Genomic DNA, 17,129 nt, shown 5'->3' with positions numbered 1-17,129 from the left:
TTTCCTAGTAACCCTTCCCAACAAAAGGGATGATCTCAACAATGAGACATTACTCCAAATGTGTTGGACAGTGCTGGAAGCCTAATTTATACCTAGATTTTCTGGGGCTGGCTCTTTTCAAGCAACCTTTCCTTACTTTACATATGTTAATCCCACTTCATTAAGTTCTTTCATGGAGATGCACAACATTCCCTCCCATCACATACCTCAGAGTTGAGAGGTGGGATTCTGTCTTCTTTGTCCACATTAAACCCTTATATAAAACTTTCAATTCTTTTCAAAATCATGTCATTTGGCTAACCAACCTCAAATTCAAATGTGTCTGACCACTATTTCCTGTCATTTCAGCTTTCTCAATTACTTCTACAACTGACCTCTAACCACACAAACCTCTATTTACTCTTATTTATTTAATTTTGAGAGAGAAAGAGCACACGTGAAAGCGGGGAAGTTGCAGAGAGAGAGGAGGATAGAGGATCCACAGTGGGCTCTGTTCTGACAGCAGAGAGTCTGATGCCGGCCTCGAACTCATGAACCGTGAGATCATGAACTGAGCCGAAGTTGGATGCTTGACTGACTGAGCCACCTAGGCTCCCCCTGATAGAGAATTTAAAGTAATGATCATAAAGATACTCACTGGACTTGAGAAAAGAATGGAGAACATCAGTGAGACCCTTAAAATAGAGATAAAAAAGAACCAATCAGAGATGACGAACACAATAAATGAAATTAAAAATTAACTAGATGAAATAAACAGCAGGCTAGAAAGAGCAGAGGAATGAATTAATGATCTGGGAGACAGAGTAATGGAAAGTAACCAAGCTGAACAGGTGAGAAAAAAAATTATGCAAAATGAGAATAGACTTAGGGAACTCAGTGACTCCATCAAGTATAACAATATTCACATTATAGGGGTCCCAGGAGAAGAGAGAAACAAGGGGCACAAAATTTATTTGAAGAAATAATAGCTGAAAACTTCTGTAAGGAAACAGATATCCAGATCCAGAAGGCAGAGAAATTCCCCCAACAAAAATGAACCCTAGAAAGTCTACACCAACACACACAGTAATTAAAATGTCAAAAAGTAGTGATTAAAAGAGAATTTTAAAAGCAGCAAGAGAAAAGAAGACTTTTCCTGGGAAATGTTACACACAAGGAAAACCCCATAAGGCTATAAGTGGATTTTTCTGTAGAAACTTTGCAGGCCAGAAGGGAATGGCATGATACATTCAAAGTATTGAAAGGAAAAAATCTGTAGCCAAGAATATACTATTTAGCAAGGTTATCATTCCTGATAGTAGGGAATGATAAAGACTTTCTTAGACAAAAGCTAAAGGATAATGACCATTAAACCAGCCCTACAACAAATGTTAAAGGGGAATCTTTGAGTGGAAAGGAAAGACTATAAGTAAGAGAAATAAAAGTAGGAAATACAAAGGTAGTAAAAATAAGTATATCTGTAGAAGTCAATCAAGGGATTCACAAAAGAAAATAATGTAAAATACGGTATCATACACCTAAAACATGGGGGAGAGAAAGGGGAAAGACTGGGTTCAAACTTAAGTGACCATCAACTTAATATATACTGCTATATGCAGAAGATGTGACATACAAACCTAATGGTAATTATAAATCAAAAACCAGAAATAGATGCACAAAGAATAAAGAGAAAGAAATCCAAATATATCACTAAAGAAAGCCAGAAAACTGTGATAGAGAGCAAGAGAAGGATCAGAGAAGAAGGAATGGAAATGATATACCACTTAAAAGAAAGAGCGAGTAGCTATATTAATTTCAGACAGAGCAGATTTCAGAGCAAAGAAAGTGATCAGGGAGAAAGAGGGGCATTACATAATGCCAGGGGACAATCAAAGAAGACATAATAATCTTTAATATTTATATGTCTAACCACAGAGGGTCAAAACAGGTGAGGCAAAAACTAATAGAAGTGCAAGGAGAAACAGATGAATCCACAATTATAGCTAGACACTTTACCACGCCTGTAACAGAAATAGATATTTAAGAAGACAGAAAATCATTAAGAACAATGTTGAACTCAACAGCACCATATATCAATTGGATATAATTGATATCTGTAGGACTACTTCATCTAACAACAGCAGATTACATATTTTTCTCAAGCTCACATGGCACATTCACCAAGATATACCAAAACATATCTTAAATTTAAAAGAATAGAATTCATATAATGTTTACTTTCAGACCACAATGAAATTAACCTAGAAATCAGTAACAGAAAGAAGGCTGGAAAATCCTAAAATACTTGGAAATTAAACAACATACTTATAAATAACACATGAGTCAAAGAAGAAACCAAGAGAAATTGAAAAATACTTTCAACTAAAAAAAGATGAAATTATAATTTATGGGGGTGCCTGAGTGGCTCAGTCACTTGAATGTCCAAATCTTGCTTTCAGCTCAAGTCATAATCTCACAGTTTGTGGAAAAGAGCCCCATGTCAGGTTCTGTGCTGACAGCACGGAGCCTGCTTGGGATTCTCTCTCTCCCTCTCTCTCTGCCCCTCCCCCTGTCATGTTCTTGCTCAAAATAAATACATTAATATTAAAAAAAAAAAAAAGAAAATACAGTTTATGAAAATTTGTGGGATGCAGCAAAAGCAGTGCTTAAAAGTAAATTTACAGCACTGAATGCATACATTAGAAAACAAGAAAGAGTTAAAATCCATAATCTAAGCTTTTACTTTAGGAAACTGGAAAACATAGAGCACATTAAATTCAAAGTAAGCACAAGATAAGATATAATAAAAATTAGAGAAGAAATCAGTAAAATTGAGGGGCGCCTGGGTGGCTCAGTTGGTTGAATGTCCAACTTTTGATCTCGGCTCAAGTCATGATCTCAAGGTTCATCGGATCAAGCCCTACATTGGGCTCTATGCTGACAGCATGGGGCCTGCTTGGAATTCTTTCTCTTCACCTCCCCTGCTCTTTCTCTTTCTCTCTTAAAAGAAATAAATATACAAACTTTAAAATGTTAAAAAAAAAAAGAAATCAGTAAGATTGAAAATAGGAAATCAATCAAGAAAAATCAGCAAAACCAAAAGGTGGTTCTTTTAAATTTTTTTTTTTTCAACGTTTATTTATTTTTGGGACAGAGAGAGACAGAGCATGAACGGGGGAGGGGCAGAGAGAGAGGGAGACACAGAATCGGAAACAGGCTCCAGGCTCCGAGCCATCAGCCCAGAGCCTGACGCGGGGCTCGAACTCCCGGACCGCGAGATCGTGACCTGGCTGAAGTCGGACGCTTAACCGACTGCGCCACCCAGGCGCCCCAAAAGGTGGTTCTTTTAAAAGGTCAATCAGTCAGCCTCTGGCCAGGCTAACTAAGAATAAAAGAGCAATGACATAAATTACTATTGTAAGAAATGAAAGAGGGGACACTACTACAGATCTCATGGATGTTAAAAGGATAATAAAGGAATACTATGGACAACTTTGTGGGCATAAAGTGATAACAAAGATGAAATGAACCAATTCTTTGAAAGATACAATCTGCCAAAACTCACAAAGAAACAGATAATCTGATTAGGCCTATCTATTAAATAAATTGAATCAATAGTTAATAACTTTCCAAAACAGAAAGCAGACACAGATGGGTTCACTGGTGAATTCTACCAAACATTTAAGGAGGAAATTAACAATCTTTGACAATCTCCTTCAGAGAACAGAAGCAGAAAGAATACTTTCTAATTCCTTTTATGTGGCTAGCATCACTCTAATATCCAAACAAAGACATTACACACAGAAAAATATAGACCAATAGCTCTCATGAACATAGATATAAAAATCCTCAGCAGAATATTAGCAAAGTGAATCAAACAATGTATAAAAAGAATTATACACCATGACCAAGTGAAATTCATCATAGATATGTAATGCAGGTTCAACATTCAAAAATTAATTAATGTAATCCATTATATCCATAGGATAAAGAAGAATCACATGATCAGATACAGAAAAAGCATTTGATAAAATCTAACACCCATTCATGATACAAATTCTCAGCAAATTAGGAATAGAAGAGACTTCTTCAACTTGATAAAGAACACCTGAAAAACCCTACAGCTAACACCAAAATTCACAGTGAGAAACATAAAGCTTCTCCTCCAAAATCAGGGACGAAGCAAAGATGTCCAGCCCCCACCCCAAAACTTTCCAACATTATAGTGGAAGTCCTAGCTAATGCACTAAGTCACGAAAAGCAAATGAAAGATATATAGATTGGGAAGTTAGAAATAACTCTTTGTTCAGAGATGACATGATTGAATATGTAGAAAATCTGAATGAATTGACAGAAACTCCTGAAACTAATAAGCGAGTATAGCAAGGCTGCAGGATACTAGGTTAATATATAGGCGTTAACTGCATCATGCAATACAATGCAGTATGTATCAGCAATGAACAAGTAGGATTTGAAATTAAAAACACATTACCATTTATATAAGCATTCCCCAAAATGAAGTACTTAGGTAAGATCTATGAGGCCTATATGAGAAAAACCCTAAAACTCTGATGAAAGATGTCAAAGAAGTAATAAGTGGAGAAATATTCTATGTTAACGAACAGGAAAACTCAATATTGTCAAGATGCCAGTTCTTTTCAGCTTGATATATAGATTCAACTCAATTTCAGTAAAAATCCCAGCAAGTTATTTTGTGGATGTAAAAAAAATGATTCTAAAGTTTATATGGAGAGGCACAAGACCCAAAATAGCCAACTCAATACTGAAGGAGAAGAACAAAGGTGGGAGACCAACAGTACCTAACTTCAAGATTTCCTATTAAGTTACAATAATCAAGATAGTGTGGTACTGGTAAAAGACAAGACAAATAGATCAATGGAATAGAATAGAGAGTCCAGAAATAAACCCGTATAAAAATAGTCAACCCATCTCTGACAAAGAAGCAAAGGCAATACAATAAAGCAGACTGTCTCTTAACAAATGGTGCTGGAGGGGTGCCTGGGTGGCTCAGTCAGTTAAGTGTCCAACTTTGGCTCAGGTCATGATCTCGCAGTTTGTGGGTTTGAGCCCCACGTTGGATCTGTGCTGACAGCTCAGAGGCTGGAGCCTGCTTTGGATTCTGTATCCCTCTCTGCCCGCCCCCCACCCCCACCTCTGCTCTCATTCTGTCTCTCTCTCAAAAGTAAATAAACATTAAAAAAAAAAAAAGAATCTAGACACAGACCTTACACCCTTCACAAAAAGTAACTCAAAATAGATCAGAAATCTAAATGTAAAGCACAGAACTACAACATTCCTACAGGATAACATAGAGAAAATCTAGATGATTTTGGGTATGGCAATGACTTTTTAGACAAAACAACAAAGGCATGATCCATGAAAGAAAGAACTTATAAGCTGGACTTCATTATAATGAAAAACTGTTCCTCTGAAAAGGACAATGTCAAAAGAATGAGGAGACAAGCCACAGATTTGGAGAAAGTATATGCAGAAGACACATTTGATAAAAAAACTTTTACCAAAAATACACAAAGAACTCGTAAATCTTAACAGTAAGAAATAAACAATTCATTTTAAAAATGGGCAAAAGACTTGAACAGACTCCTCATTAAAGAAGATATACAGATGGCAAGTATGCATACGAAAAGATCTTCAATATCACGTCATTAAGAAACTGAAAATTAAAGCGAGATACAACTACATAGCTATTAAAATGATTACAATGGCTATTAAAAATCCAACACAGGGGCACCTGGGTAGCTCAGTCTGTTAAGCATCCAACTTCAGCTCAGGTCATGATCTTGGAGGGCATTGGGTTCTGCACTGACAGCTCAGAGCACGGAGCCTGCTTCAGGTTCTGTGCTGCCCCTCCCTTGTTTGTGTTCTGTCTCTCTCTCAAAAAATAAATGAACATTAAAAAAAAAATTTAAAAAAAAAATCCAAAACAGTGACAACACCAAATGCTGATGTGGATTTAGAACAGGAACTCTATTCATTGTTGGTGGGAATGAACACAAAATGGGTCAGCCACTATGGAAGACCATTTGGTGTGTCATATTCTTTTTTCTTTCTTCCTTTTTTTTTTTTTTAAGAGAGAGAGAGAGAGCGAGAGAGAGAGAGAGATCATGAATAGGGAAGGGGTACAGGGAGAGGGACAGAGAGATTCTTAAGCAGGCTCTATGCCCAGCTCAGAGCCTGACATGGGGCTCGATACCACGAACTGTGAGATCATGACATGAGCTGAAATCAAGAGTCAGCCACTTAACTGAGTCACCCAGGTGCCCCCAAACTATTCACTTTCCTTACCAGCAATTGCATTCCTTGGTATTTACTCAAAGGAACTAAAAACCTACGTTCACTAAAAACCTGCACATGAATGTTTATAGCAGTTTTATTCATAACATCAAAATTTGGACACAACCATGATGTCTTTTCAGTAGGCAAGCTGATAAACTGTGGCACATCCAGATAATGGACTATTATTCAGTGCTAAAAACAAGTGAGTTATCAAGCCATGAAAAGATATGGAGTAAACTTAAATGCATATTACCAAGTGAAAGAAGTCAATCTGAAAAGGCTATATACTCTGATTCCAACCATATGACATCCAGATAAGGCAAAACTGTGCACATAGTAAAAAGATAAGTGATTGCCAGGATTAGAGGGGAGGCAGGGGTGAACAGGCAGAACACAAAGGATTTTTAGGGCAGTGAACTATTCTGTACAATACTACAACAGTGGATATATATCATATGTTTGTTAAATCCCATAGAAGGTACAACACCAAGGGTGAACCCTAATGTAAACTAGGATTTTGGGTGATGATTATGTCAATGTAAGCTCACTGACTGTAACAAATGGACGACTCTGGTTGGGGATGCTGACAATGGAAGAGGTTGTGGCATGTGTGAGGACAGGGAATATATGGGAATTCTTAGCACTTTCTGCTAGTACTTTCTGCTAGATTTTGTTGTGAACCTAAAACCACTATAAAATATAAAGTTTATGAATTAAAAATTACCATAAATATTACATATTTAATGTATTATAATTACATAATTTATAAGAAGATAGTCCTATAAACATGTTTAGGAATAAATAAAACTGATTTTGATATGCAAGTTCTTTAACCGGAGTTCGTGATAGCACAAAGAGAATTGTCTACCAGCCATGAACATTAAGCTAAGAGCAGTCAGTAGGCTGTAGGCATTAATCAATATGTTTTACAGAGCGAATAAGAACACTGGCTAATCCCATCAGGCAGTTAACTGGGGTTCAGTTAAGTGTAATTCAGCTAAGAACTCTTTCACTGTAGGTTTTGATATGGTAGATGAGAGGGAGAAAGATAATTAAGTACTTACTTTTGGGTGGGGTGAGGTAGTTAGTATGGGGGAGATAATTAGAGTATACATATAAGGCTTAGGGTCACTTCAAGAGAAGGGTATAAGGAGGTGTATGTCTGGCTGGGGGTTAGGCAGGGGTGGGCAGAAAATATGGCTTTCTATTTCTAAAATCTAGAGCCTAGGCTCCTATAACTATAAATATTAGTAATTTTAAAAAATGTTGTTAGGGTAGTATAGGAATTAAACAATAAGGAAATGGATTCATTCATCAACAAATATTTATTGAGCATCTAACATTCTAGGCACTTTCTGTGCACTAGGGATACTGTGCAGATCAAAACAGGCAAAAATCCCTGCCCTCACATACCTCACAGTATACTGGGAAAGACAGACAAAAAACAAGATAAAAAAAAAGTAAAATGAATAATGTCACATAGTGATAAGTACTAAGAAAAAAACAGAGCCCATAGAGAGGCCAGGAAGAGTTCAAGGGAAGAGGGTGCTTGGAATTTTAAGTAGAGGCCAGTAAAGAGTTTACTGAGACCTGAAGGAGATGAAGCAGAGAGCTATGCATGTATGTGAGCACAGAGTGGTCCAGGCAGGAGGAACAACTAGTACAATGGAAAGTGACTGAAGGAGGAAAACGTGGTGGATTGACATAGGGACAAAAATAGGTGAGATCCAGAGCTGACTGGGTACCAGACTCCAGAGGGATTTGTAAGTCATGGTAAGGACTTGCTTTTTAGTCAGAGAAGCCACTAGAGGGTTTGAGTAAACCTCACGTAGATATGGGGTCTAACATTTTTATAGGATCACTCTGGCTGCTGTTTTGAGAACAGAATGAAGAATGGAGAGGGTCAAGGGCGGAAGTAAGGAGTTCATTTGGAAATCTACTGCAATAATCCATCTGAAAGATGATGGCTTGGCTCACAGTGGTAGTAGTGGAGGTGGTGAGAAGTGGTTAGATTCTTGACGTATTTTTGGAGGTAGAACCAATTTCTCAGTTCAAAATAACTGAAAAGAAATTAGGAATAAAATCTATAAGTTGTGGCCTGCATATATTTCAACTGCAGACTCGTAACTTGTTTAATGATAAAGGGCGGGCTATACTGAAAATACGCTACTTGTAGTTTTTGTGAAGTTAAATATCGTATAGTGTTTTTGGGGGCCACCAAAGAAATAATCCAGCCTCATTTAATGCAAATGCTTGTAGAGTTTATATTTCAACAACAAGCATTTGTTGAGCACCTTTACTGTGTGACCAAGATTGTGCTTAGTGTCAAGTGGTACGTAGAATTGCTTTATAGAATTTTATAGTCTTATTGTCCTTGGTCTAGAGATACTGTTTTCAAAACAGTGAGAAGTGGGAAGACGAGGCCAGAATTAGAAACAAACATAAATCTTCCTTCTTTATGATTTTTGGAAGTGAAAGTTTTACAAACTTTTGAGTCAGATATTTTCTTTTAAAAATATGGAAGTATTAGATCATCAAAAGAAACTGAGCACTGTTTAGATTTCCTTCTAGACAGTTTGATTACTGTACACGAACTGTTTCCCCTCAATGGAACCTTGATGGAGAATTGTTACCATTAGGACACAAAATGTGTTGTGAAGAGAAAGAAAACCCCAAACATCTCGAAACAATGTTTTGCATTATTGGTGTAAAGCACAGCAGCGACACAGGGAAAATAAACACCTCTTCCAAAGCAAAATTTGTCATTTTACAAGCAGGGTGTTGCCTTTTGAGTTCACGGTCCACCTATCTGGCTTTTCATGGTGACTGCGGGTCCCAAGTGGCCCTTCCTACACAGACTACCTAACCACTGCTTTTATATTTGTAAACAAGGAGATAACTGCCCAAGTAGGACAACTTCTGGCCTAGCACCGGAACTAAGAGTTAAAGTAACCCAATAAAACTTGGCATTACTCTGTGTAGAGTGCTTTGCCAAACAATTTCCTGGGACACCAGGGTACTATGAAACAGTAAAAAGTGGGTGTGCATGAGGGGGGGGGGCGGTGGAGGGTGGGAGGTAGGTGGGGAAGGAGAATGCCATAAAGGGCATACTCCCTCTGGGAGGCCATAGGTATACAAAAAGGCATTTTCAATGATACACAATGTTATAATCTAATTTACATTTGGAAAACCAAAGCAATTAAGTACACAAAGTACAGAGAGTTAATGTTCTTGTTTGGTGACGCTACATTTGTATATTTTTTCACTTACTTCTGGGTGATTCTCATGGAGGGTATATTAGAATAGAGGAATTTTATGTTTATCAAGAGGGGAAATGAGTTTTCAATGAGTTTGAAATGAGTTTTAAAGCTGAAAAATACTGCTTTTCACAGCTGATTATATGTAACTATGACATGCATTGAAGACACAGTGCTAAATGAGATTTGACAGGAAATTCTTGTCCTTTTATAGTTCATGATGTAGTGGGGGACAGATGGACAAACAGTAAAAAAAAAAAAAAAAAAAAAAAAAAAAAGTAAAGGTTGTAGCTGATGTGTATAATGATATTTATTTATTTATTTATTTATTTATTTATTTAAATGTATGAGAAAAATAGGGAAGAGATACAGATGAACAGATGGAGTGAAGAGCTAAGATAACTGTTAATTATCATAATAAATTCACAAATCACATCTGAGATCTGAAGGAAACAGAAAATACCAGCTGAGTGAATGCCTGAGAAGGAACACTAAGAACAGAGTACTCACATGTTTGGAATCCACTTTCGTTATCAAGGAGGTAGATAGGATTCCTTTCTTGCTCTAAAACAAAATGATTCAAGCCTAGAATCTGAGGAAGGCAAAATATGAGAAAGCAGAAGAAACAAAGGTCCCTAGTATTTTGACCCAAACAAAAACTTCCTGGTTAACAGTTCTAGGGTAAGGGTCCTTACTGGTTCAAGGAACAGTGCTCCTCTATTTTCTTACATTTTACACTGTTCTCTTCAGCTGAAACCTGCAGCTGTGAAACAACACTGTGAAGAAGAGAAGGAAAGAATGTTCCTTTCTATTACAAGCAATAACTCCCAAATCTTTTACCCTTTCAAAGCCAATGAATACTAGAAGATGGCATGTTTTGAGAAGGAAAATTGAACTGTTTATAAAAACGATAGTGTAATAAAAGGAAAGAGACTCTATCAAAGAAAGCATTCTTCATTTTAATCAACTCACTTACAAAAAATTCTCTTCTTAGGGAGAATTCCTAAAAGAAAAACAGAGCTTTGGGCAGTAGGGAATTTTTCTTCAGCCAAAAGTTGAAGACAAAATACCAAAAACACTTTAGATGCAGGGAGGCCCAGCAGTAATATATTGTCTTCACTACTGTGAACAGTAAAATGAAATTCAGTTGTCCTCACAAAACAAATAAGACACAACTGCAATGTACTTAATATAACAGTTTAAAATGGAGAATATTTAAAACTCAGAATTATATTTATATATTTTGCTTTTATTTTTTAAATTTATTAAAAATTTTTTAAAATGTTTATTGATTTTTGAGAGAGAGAGAGAGAGAGAGAGAGAGAGAGAGACAGACAGACAGGCATGGGGGAGACACAGAATCTGAAGCAGGCTCCAGGCTCTGAGCTGTCAGCACAGAGTCTGACGCGGGGCTCGAACTCACAAACCATGAGATCGTGGCCTGAGCTTAAGTCAGATGTTAAACTGACTGAGCCACCCACCCAAGTGCCCCTCTATATTTTGCTTATAAATCCTAAATTGTCACAATGCTCAGGGCTTCAGTAAATCAAATGGCTACCGAATTCAAATTTGACATATATCATGCTCTACAAGTCCAGTTTCCTAGGAACATTTTTCCCTTAAGTAACCTACCCAATATGATAAGGCCTGCCCTTCATACACAGGGCCTCTAGGCTCTCACTCTACCCAAGCAATTCAGACCAAGTGGATGGATGTTACCTTCCTGGTTATTATAAGCTTATGATTTTGTTTCCTTTGTTTTCAGGTAACAGAAAAACAGGTTTAACACCACTTTAGTTGTAACTCTAACTGAAGAGTAACCAGACTAATTAAATCACCTCAAAGATTCTTGTGTTTAGTGTATTTACTAAAATCTGACAAAATCTGTATTTCCAGAGTTGCCTACTGCTGTTGCGAGACTCACTTGTCCAGTAAGGCAGGACTAGGTCCCAGGGAGTAAGAATGTATACAACGATTTATTTTGCTCTTCCTTCTGCATTAAATACATCTACTTCCTTGTGTTAGTGCAAATTACTTCTGTCAAGAACAGAAATCCACTATGCAACCAAGTAGAGGCATTATATGATTATCTGCTTTCAATACTTTCATATGTAAAATGGGGCTGATACCTTCCCTACTTAACTCAAAAAGATGTTGTAAAGGACAAATAAATATTTCTTTATGTGCTCTGCAAACCATAAAAGAACGTGAAAGCTATTTTTGCTAATCACGTTACAAAGTTTTCACCGAAATATTTATGAGAAAGTATATTATACAGACTATAATTATCTTAGGGGTGCCTGGGTGGCTCAGTATGTTGGGTGGCTCAGTATGTTAAGCGCCCCACTTCAGCTCACATCATGGTCTCACGGTTCATGGGTTCGAGCTCTGCATTGGGCTCTCTGTGCTCTCTGCTGTTAATGCAGAACCTGCTTCTGATACCCAGTCTTCCTCTCTCTCTGACCCTGCCCTGCTCAAGCTCTGTCTCAAAGATAAATACACACTAAAAAAAAAAAAAGTTATTGTGGGGATCAATATTTCTTTATGTGCTCTGCAAACCAAAAAAGAATGTGAAAGCTATTTTGCTAATCATGTTACAAAGTTGTCAACGAAATATTTATGAGAAAGTATTATACAAGACTATAATTATATTAGAAGACCAGATACAAAAGAAATAGATTGTAAGGAAACCAAAATACTCAAAGTAATTATGTTAGGGTGGTAGAATTATGAATAATTACTTTCTACTTTGTTTTAACTTTCCAACATCCAGTAATATGGTCATGTTACTTTATTTTCTTTAATGATTAAACAAAATTTTTTTAATGTTTATTTTATTTTTGAGAGGAGGGAGGGGCAGAGAGAAAGGGGGCAGAGGATGCGAGGCAGGCTCTGTGCTGACAGCAGAGAGCTTGATGCAGGGCTCGACTATGAGATCATGACCTGAGCAGAAGTTGGTCACACAGGCGCCCTGATGGTTATGTTACTTTAAAAAGAGGAAATGCCATCAAGAATCCTAGACTTTTTTCTTTTTTTAAGAGACAGAGGGAGAGAGAGAAAGAATCTTAAGCAGGCTCCACGCTCAGTGTTGAGCCCAATGCAGGGCTCAATTCCACGACCCTGGGATCAGGACCTGAGCCAAAATCAAGTCGGTTGCTTGACTGACTGAGCCACCCAGGCACCCCCAAGAATCACAGGCTTTTTAAACTTAAATTTTAATCTGACACACAATATATGAATACACTTTCTTTTCTAACATTTGACTACACATAAAGCTAAAATTCTCTTTGACCAGATTCTCTCCACCCCCCTCTCCAGAAAAACACACCATTAGAGGAGTTAACAGCTTACTGCTGAAAGGAGTCTTAGAGAGAATTTCTAGTGATATATTCATTTTCTCTCTTTCTCAAATCAGAATTAGCCCTACAGGGCAGAGAAGAGTAAATATGTCTAGCAGGAAACGTATGAGGGTATAGTTTATGAACTTTGTGTTTTATATTAAAAAATTCATTTAAATTCTGCATTCAATTTTATGAAACTGTTTATCTTAACACATGAATGTTTGAAACTACAGGAGACCAGGGGAAAGCATCTTGTACTCTTAAAATAGTAATATATTTCCTTATGAGTGCAATACCACATAGCACAGATTAGGTTTGCTTTCCTGAGAGATAACAGAGAGATTTTGATACTGAGAAAAAGAAGTGTTGTGACTTCCTCTTTCTTCTCTACCATACAGCAATATAATGACAAATCCTGCTATTGTCTAGAAGTGTATGGTTTACTCAATTTATACTCTGTTAATTTTCCAGATAAAATTATATGACAACACACTGCAATTATCATACAAAAATCTCATTTAATTATGGGAAAACAATCCATGACCATGAGTTTAATATGGCTTGGCATCTCCCTAAAAGGTTTAATTCTGAAAAAAAAAAAAAGGTTTAATTCTGAACATTACAATACATCTGAGGTTGATAAATGTATATTCTTATGTCACTGGTAGAAAAAGTAACAAGCTTTTTACAAATAAGTTATCATTTTACTTCTTGCTAATATATCTTCAGATATACTTCAAACAGAATATATTTACTCCATCTCCAATTCCACTGTCATTTCTTTCCCTTCAGAAATTTGACTCCAAATCTGGTTAGATGAAAAAGCTCATCATTACAGTGTTTTTCCACAGAAGCATCTTCTCTGGAGGCATTTATTCTTATTACAAAGTCTCTTGAAATATCTAATTTGGCTCTGGGTGTTTAGTAACATTAGCATATTTAAAAGAAAAAATTGGTAACTTAAAATCAAGATGTACCAATGTGAACTATGAGGAAATTCTACAACAAATTCACTCACAATTTTAGTGGCGGAACCGAAGGACTTCAAATTTTTGAGAAAGAATTATGTGCTGTATGAACTACTTAGCAGGGCAACCTGAGGCAACAGAAAGAGCTGCAGAGTCAGGGAGTCTGGTTCTGAGTTCAGGCCATGCCACCAACTAGCTGTGTCTTCTGGGACCATTAAACTGATCTGGCCCAAGTTTCTTCATCTGCTAATGAAGGACAAAATCAATTCTAAATTTGTTTAGGTGCCACACCATGACTGAACACCATGAAAGAATACATTAAACTAAGTGACAGAACTAAAAACAATTCTATAGGAATATATTAAAAATCCAATATTTATTTCTTTATATAATAAATTTATATAAATATATATTATAAATATAATTCTATAACTTATAATGTACATAAATTTATAATAATTTACATACATTACAAAATCAAACCATAACCATGGGGGCACCTGGGTGGCCCAGTCAGTTGGGCATCCAACTCTTGATTTCATTTTTTTTTTTAATTTTTTAACATTTATTACTTTTGAGAGACAGGGCACAAGCAGGGGTAGGGCAGACAGAGAGGGAGACACAGAATCTGAAGCAGGCTTCAGGCTCTGAAATGTCAGCACAGAGCCCGTTGCAGGGCTCAACCTCACGAGCTATGAGATCATGACCTGAGCCGAAGTTGGACACTCAACCAACTGAGCCACCCAGGCGCCCCCGACTCTTGATTTCAGCTCAGGTCATGATCCCAGGGTTGTGCAACCAAGTCTCGTGTTGGGTTCTGCACTGGGCATTGAGCCTGCTCAACATTCTCTCTCTCTCTCTCTCTCTCTCTCTCCCTCTCTCCCTCTACCCCTCTCCCCTGCTTTCATGCTCTTTCTCTAAAATAAAAAAAAAAAAAGAAAAATCATAACCATGAACATACATGTACATAAACAAAGTTCTTTAAGCACAGTATGCATTTCTGAATTCTTCTGTTAGTATTTATTTGCTATCTGGACGTGAGTCATGGTTAATACTGAAGGCTCTATTATCCGACTGTCTGGATTCAGATCCCATCTTTTATTTTTTAGCTATGGAAATTGGGCAAGTTAGTATCTCTGAACCTGTTCTTTCACCTGTAAATGAGGATAATAATAGTGCCTACTACAGAAGTTATTTGAAGAATTAATCCATGTAAAGCAAGTAGTATGGTATCTATCACACGGTAAGAGCCTAATAATGATAGCAGTAATAGTGGCAAGCATTTGTATTATTTACTAAGTAACAGCACTATTCTAAGGGTTTTACATGTATTATCCCATTTAATCCTCACAACTACCATATGAAGCAGATACTACCATTAGCCTCTGTTTTATAGTGAACAAACTGATTCACACAGAGGATAAGTAATATAACCAAATTAACTGTGACAGTCATTATAGCTATTTACAAATATTTTTAGTTCTCCTTTCAGGAATAGAGTAAGATTACGCCATGGAACTGAGAGAGTCAACTCATATATTTCAATGGAGTTTCTGTCATCATCCTTGCCTAACTGACCAAAAATAGTGTAGCCCTGTTAACCCACTTTGGACAAGTAGCATGAGTGAGGAAAAAAGCCACTGAGATTCCATAGTGGTGTTGTTACCAAAGCAGTAACTAAGTCTATCCTGATAGTAAATTTCAGATTTGGTATCATAATTATCTACTTATTCACAGCTAATGCTGAAAGTTTAAGAATTAGGTTATGAGAGGGGCACCTGGGTGGCTCAGTCAGCTGAGTCTGACTCTTAGTTTCAGCTCAGGTCATGATCTCACAGTGTGAGTTCGAGCCCCACATCGGGCTCCGTGCTGACAGCGTAGAGCCTGCTTGGGATTCTCTCTCTCTCCCTCTCTCTCTACCCCTCCCCCACTCACTCTCTGTCTCTCTCTCTCAAAAATAAATAAAGAAAACTTTTTAAAAAAAGAATTAAATTATGGGAGAAAATAAAACAATTCTGTGCATTTCTTTTTTTTTTTGTTTTGATTATTGGTCAAAATGTCTTCATAGTCTTGGGCTAGGCAAAGACTTTATTTTTATTTATTTAAAAATTTTTTTTTGTTTAACGTTTATTTATTTTTGAGAGACAGAGAGAGACAGAACATGAGTGGGGGAGGGGCAGAGAGAGAAAGGGAGACACAGAATCTGAAGCAGGCTCCAGGCTCTGAGCTGTCAGCACAGAGCCCGATGTGGGGGTTGAACCCATGAACCCATGACCTGAACCGAAATCGGACATTTAACCACTTAATCAACTGAGCCACTCAGGCGCCCCTAGGCAAAAACTTTTTAAAGAGGAAGCAAAAGGCACTCACCAGAGAAGAGAAAAATGATAAACTGGAGTTCACCAAAATTAAGAACATCTGTTCAGCAAAGATCATATTAAAAGTAAAAAAGTAAGCCACAGACAGAAATAATATTTGTAACATGTACATCCCCTAAAGACTCATATTCAGAATGTATAAAGAACTCCTACAAATCAGTAAGGTGGAGAGAAATGATCCATTTTTTAAAAAAGGGGATACAAAATAAAGCAAGTACTTCATAAAAGAGCCCATCTAAATGATCAATAACCGTAGAAAAAGAAATACTACAGCTTATTCACCAAAATGGCTAAAATAAAAGACTGACAATACACAGTGTTGATAAGCATGAGGAGGAAATGAAATTCTCCTATGTTGCTGGTGGGAATTTAAATGTGCACAATCACTCTGGAAAACTGGCAGTAACTGCTAAAATTAACCTATCCTATGAACCAGCAATTGCATTCCTAAGTAATATATTCTAGAGAAAGGAGTACTAATGTTCATCAAAAGACATGTATAAGAATGTGCATAGCCCCATTATTAAAAACAGGCTCAAAATGGAACCAACCCATTTCCATCAACAGTGGCAAGGATACATTATGGTATATTTCCACAACGAGATCAGCACAACATCTGCACAGATTGAACTACTGCTACATGCAACATAAATGAACCTCACAGACAAAAGGATGTCAAAAGAAACCGGACCCAGAGAGTAAATATTCTGTGAGTCCATTTATGTGATGTTCAAGTACAGATAAAATTACTCTTTGGGGCACAAATCAGCATAGCGGTTATCTAGGGAAGGGGGAAAGAGGGTACTGACAGGAGAGCCTTCTGAAGTGCTGGAAATATTCACTGGTGCCTATATATGTACAGATTTGTTGACTTGTTCATTTAACATT

At 37.0% G+C, this 17,129-nt stretch overlaps 1 protein-coding gene across 2 annotated transcripts in view; it reads right to left on the bottom strand.

The window, feature by feature from the left end:
- The window catches only part of HMG20A (high mobility group 20A), a 68,707-nt gene that overhangs the window by 29,604 nt on the left and 21,974 nt on the right, over positions 1 to 17,129 (bottom strand). Inside the window, exon 2 of one of the 2 annotated variants that reach the window (XM_030317641.2) lies at positions 10,065 to 10,146. The exons of the other annotated variant lie outside the window; for it this stretch is intronic. The gene's annotated coding sequence lies outside the window, so the exon portion shown is untranslated. The remainder of the gene's footprint in view (positions 1 to 10,064; positions 10,147 to 17,129) is intronic. 2 annotated transcript variants of the gene reach the window in all.

This window comes from Lynx canadensis, chromosome B3 (genome assembly GCF_007474595.2).
Source record: "Lynx canadensis isolate LIC74 chromosome B3, mLynCan4.pri.v2, whole genome shotgun sequence".
In the NCBI taxonomy this organism is placed as follows: Eukaryota; Metazoa; Chordata; class Mammalia; order Carnivora; family Felidae; genus Lynx; species Lynx canadensis.
Note: the sequence above shows the minus strand (reverse complement) of the source record. Positions and strands in the feature narration are given on the sequence as shown.